The following is a 5,815-nucleotide window of genomic DNA, read 5'->3' as shown; positions in this document are numbered from 1 at the left end:
ATATAGAAAATAAACACATGAAAGATGCTCAGCATCATATGTCATCAGGAAATTGCAAATTAAAACAACAATGAGATACCACTACACACCTACTCAAGTAACTAATATCCAAAACTCTGACAACACTAAAAACTAACAAGGATGCAGAGTTACAGGAAATGCCATTCATTGCTGGTGAGAATGCAAAAAAAAAAAAAAAAAAAAAAAAAGTGCAGTCATATCTGCAGTAAGTCTGGTAATTTCTTATAAAACTTAAAACAGACCTACCATACAATGCACTAATCCCAGTCCTAGGTATCTATCCAAATGCATTGGAGATTAAAGTCCATACAAACATTTGAATGTGAATGTTTATAGCAGCTTTATTCATTGTTGCTAAAAACTGGAAGCAAGCAAAATGTCCTTCAGTAAACAAGCTGTGATATATCCATATTATGGAGTTATTCAATAGTAAAAGGAATATGCTATAAAGCTTAAAAAAGACATGTTGTTGTTGTTAAACACTGCCCATAGGTTTTGACTCATAGTGACCCTGTATAGGGTTTCCCAGGAGTGGCTGGTGAGTTTGAACTTGATAACATTGTGGTTCAAACCAACCTTGCGGTCCAGTGCTTATCCTACAATTCCTCACCAGGACTCCATGTGTTGTTGTTGTTGTTAAGTGCCATCAAGTCGGTTCCGACCCACAGCAACCCTGTATAGTGTTTCCAAGGAGCGACTGATGAGTTTGAACTACTGACCTTGCAATTCAAAACACTTTGCAGTTCAGCGCATTAACCCACAGTGCCACACTAGGATTCTGTGTAGGAAACGTAAATGCATATTTCTAAGTGAAACAAGTCAGAAACAACAACAGACTGTATGATTTCAACTATATGACATTCTGTGAAAGGTAAAACCATAGAGACAATAAAAAGATCAGTAGTTTTTCAGAGTTCAGAAGGAGTGGGGAGGGGTGAACCGATAGAGGACAAAGAATTTTTAGGGTAGTAAAATCTATTCTCCACCAATTGTCTGTTAGTTTGCCAAGCTGTGGTTGTCTATGTGCTACTGTGATTCTGGAAGCTATGCCAACAATGTTTTAAATACCAGCAAGGTCACCCACGATAGACAACTCTCAGTGGAGCTTCTGAACTAAGACAGACTAGGAAGAAGAAAAACAGACTACTGAATGTTTAACATCTGAAAACCTTAAGAATAACAATGGAACATTGGCAGATATAGTGTTGGAAGATGAGCCCCTTGGGTTAGAAGGCACCCGGAATACAACTGAGGTAGAGCTGCCTCCTCAAAGTAGAGTTAATCATAATGAATGAATGGACTAAAGCTTTCCAGACCTTCATTCGCTGATGGGGTAAACTTAAAAATGAGAAGAAATAGCTGCAAACATCCATTAATAATCAGAACATTGGAATGTATGAAGTATGAATCCAGAAAAATTGGAAGTTGTCGAATATGAAATACAATGCATAAAGAACAATATCCCTAGCCATTAATGAGCTGAAATGAACTGGTAAAATTTACTATGCTGGGAACAATAAATTGAAGAAGAGTGCATTTCAAGATCTAACTTGAAGTAAAATGCTGTCTGTGAAGTGATAATGTCCATATGTTTACAAGCAAGAGCTGTATTATTCAAATTTATACACCAACCAGTGAAGCCAGCGATAATGAAATTAAAGAATTCTACCAACTTCTTCAGTCTGAAACTGATGGAACATAGAATCAAGATGAGTTGATAATTACTGACTATTAGAATGACAGAGTTGGAAACAATAAGGAAGGATCCTTATTTGAAAAAAATGGCCTTGATAATAGAAATTATGCTGGAGATTGCATGAAAGAATTTTACGAGACCTTTTTTCAGCAACATAACTGGACATTATTCCACTGACCTCACTAAATGGAATGCACAGGAATCAAATTGACTACACCTGTGAGAAAGATGGTGGAACTCCTCAATATCATCAGTCAAAACAAGGCCAGGAACAGACCATCAATTGCTCACATGAAAGTTCAGACAGAAGCTGAAGAAAATTAAAACAGAGAGCCAAAATTAACCTTCAGTATGGTGGTGGTGCTGGTTATGTGCCGTGGAGTCAGTTACAACTCATAGAAACCTTGTATAGGGATTCCAGGGCAGTTAATCTTTACAGGAGCGAAAGCCTCACCTTTCTCACAAGGAACAACTGATAATTTCGAACTGCTGACCTTAAGATTAGCAGCCCAACTTGTAACCACTACACTACAGAGATCTTTGACTTTGAGTATATCCCACCTGAATTTATAGACCATCTCAAGAAAAGATTTGATGCATTGGACACTGACAGAGGACCAGAAGAGTTGTGGGTTGACATCAAGAACATTATACAAGAAGAAAGCAAAAGATCATTAAAAAAACAGGAAAGAAAAGACCAAAATGGATGTCAGAAGAGACTGAAACTTGCTCTTCAGCATAGAAACGCTAACGTGAATAGAAGAAATGAGAAGTTAAAAGAGTGAAACAGAACATTTCAAAGGGTAGCTCAAGAAGGCAAAATCAAGTATTATAATGAAATGTGCAAAGCTGGAATTAGAAAACCAAAAGGGAAGAGCACACCTAGAATTTCTCAAGCTGAAAGAACTGAAGAACAAATTCAAGTCTTGAGTGCAATATTGACGGATTCTATGGGTGCCCGACTCAAGCCATGGTATTTTCAATAACCTCATATGTTTGCAAAAGCTGGACAGTAAATAAGGAAGACAGTAGAAGAATTGATGCATCTGAGTTATGGTGTTGGAGGAGAATATTGAAAGTGCCATGGGCTGCCAAAAGAACAAATAGATCCATTTTGGAAGAAGTGCAGCCAGAGTGCTCCCTGGAGGCCAAAATGGCCAAACTTCATCTCTCATACTTCGGACATATTGTCAGGAGGGACAAGTTACTGGAGGAGGATATCATGTTTGTTAAGGTGGAGTGTCAGAGAAAACGAGGAAGACCCCCAACAAGATGAATTGGCCAAGTGGCAGCATCTATTGACTGAAACGTGGCAACAGATTGAGGTTGGCCCAGGATCGGGCAGTGTTTCATTCTGCTGTGCATAAGGTCGCTATGGGTGGGTACTGACTCGATGGTACCTAACAACTACAACAAAAATGGGCAAAATATTGAATGATGCAGAAAGTATCAAAAGAAGAAGAAAGGAATACACAGTCACTGTACCAAAAATAAATGGTCGATGTTTAACAATTTCAACAGGTAGCATATGCTCAAGAGCCGAGGGTACTGAAAGAAGTTCAATGTGAACTGAAGGCATTGTCAAAGATCAAAGCTTCAGGAATATATCAATCAACTGGAACTAATGGATATGTATAAAATGCTTTATGCAGCAACAGCAGAATATACATTGTTCCCAAGCACTGATGGAACATAAAATAAGATTAACCACATTGTGGGTTACAAACAGAGATTTCTAGACTTCAATTTATGAACAAAGAATATTAAAGAGGATTAAAGATTAGAGAGAGGATTAAAGAGAGTCATTTCATAATGATGTTGTTGTTGTTAAGTGCCGTTGAGTCAATTATGACCCATAGCAAGCCTGTATAGGGTTTCTGAGGAGCAGCTGGTGAGCTTCAACTTCTGACCTTGCAGTTCAAATAGCTTTACAGTCTGGTGCATTAACCCACAGTAGCACACTAGGACTCCTTCATAATGATACATGGGTCAATTTGTCAAGAGGACATAGTAACTTTAAATCCCTGTGTCAGTAATAGCAGATCTTCTAAACATATGAAGAGAAGCTGATAAGACCCTCAAGAAAATTGCTGTAGTTGTTAAGTGTTGTTGAGTGGATTCTTGCTCAAATGACCCTATACATGATTTCTGAGGCTGTAAATCTTTGCAGGAGCACAAAGTCACATTTTTCTCCCAAGGAGTGTTTGGTGGGTTTGAAACACCAACGTGTGGTTCACAGTCCAGTGCTTACCCTACAGAGTCATTACACTTATCTCAAGAAAGTAGGTATACCCAAAATTATACTCGGGGATTTTCTGAACTTGATGTTGACTTACAACTAAAGAAACAATAAATTAAAACACACAATAGAAGACTTAAACAACAGGAAGGGACAACCTGGTGTTAACTGACCTTTACAGAAAAGTTCACACTACAAAAAATAGCAGAATATATATTCTTTTCAAATTCACATGGAATAGTTACCAAATGTCTTAGTTATCTAGTTCTGCTATAACAGAAATATCACAAGTGTATGGCCATAATATTACAACAAAATGTGCAAAGATCTGGAGTCAGAAAACCAAAAAGGAAGAACACGTTCAGCATTTCTCAAGCTGGGGGAACTGAAGAAAACATTCAAGCCTTGACTCTCTGGGTAAATTACTGAATGATGCAGAAAGCATCAAGAGATGATGGATGGAATATGCAGAGTCAGTGTACCAAAAGGAAATGGTTGTTATTCAACCATTTCAAAAGGTAACATATGATCAAAAGTCAATGATACTGGAGGCGGGGCTTGTTGGCAGCTAGGGTGGAGCTGCAGTGAAGTTTGCCATCAACTATATCACAGAATACCAAGCAAAGCAGATCCAAGGCAAAGCACCAAAATTCAGAACCATACAGCTAGGAATATTTTAAAAGTTTGAAGGCTTTTAGCTAGTGGAACTTGAAGCTGAAGTAAGAAATCCCATACTTTCGAATCTGCCAGGCTTGGAGGCCTGGACCCAACATCTTGGGTGAGACCACTTGGCATTACCAAGCGGGGGAGCAAAAACACCATGGAAAAATGCCCTGGGAACCTCAGTGTAAGGGTGGACAATACACATTGTCGGTTTTGCTTTGTTCTGATTTTCTTTCTTTCATTTTTTTAAAAAAATCTGGTCACTGCCTCCCCCCCACCCCCCACTGTTGGTGCACCTCAATTCTGGTAACTAGAGGGGATGCCTGAGCAAGTGGACAACCCCCACCCTCACTACTGGTGGGTTCTTCTGTCACGCATGCACACAGAGCAGACCCTGAATGTTTCTTGTTTTTTTGTTTTGTTTTGTTTTTAAATATGGGAAAGGCCAAGACAGGCTGTAGAGAGGGAAAGAGAGTTTAAAAGCAAAACAGGCCAAAAAATAAATTAAAGCCTGAAGTATAGCATAACATGTTGAAATCTCTCAGGCAGCTTTGAAAGCAAGAAGCTGAAAAGAAGTCATTAAAGTCATACTCATACTAGGCTACAGATTTTTTGTTTTTAAAGATTTTTCTTTCTTTTTCTTCTTTTCCTCCTCTCCCCTTTCTGAGATTATAGACTACAGTATTCAGTCTAGTTTTGTTTGTTATTGTTGTTTGAGTTTTGTGGGGTTTTTTGGGTTTTATTTTGCTGGTGCTGTTTTTCTGTTTTATGCTCCCCCTTCCACCTTTGGGGGACTCTTTCTCTCCCTATAATACCCAAGAAGAGTCAGAAACTGCTGCCATATAGTCAAGCTACACTCACACTCTATAAAACACCAAAATCCAGGCAAGAACCAATACCAACTGCCATACACCAGAGAGGCAGACAATACCTGTGAAAGTTACTTTGAATTAAACAATAAGAAGAGTAAAACAGGAAGTATACATACTGATCACATCTACCTTGAAGAAATCAGAAAGCATAAAAAAATACCAAAACAGATAACTCAATTAAATATTAAGGCCACAGATAAACTTTAAACATGTCCAAGAAGCAAAAGCAGATGACCATATCAGCACATTTCCAGAAACAAGATAAAATGTCTGAGACAAATGACCTAGAGGTAGACCTGGACTCCATTCTGGAAGGAAGGTAGG

This window comes from Chrysochloris asiatica, unplaced genomic scaffold (genome assembly GCF_000296735.1).
Source record: "Chrysochloris asiatica unplaced genomic scaffold, ChrAsi1.0 scaffold00126, whole genome shotgun sequence".
Classification (NCBI taxonomy): Eukaryota; Metazoa; Chordata; class Mammalia; order Afrosoricida; family Chrysochloridae; genus Chrysochloris; species Chrysochloris asiatica.
This window is presented reverse-complemented; position numbering follows the sequence as displayed.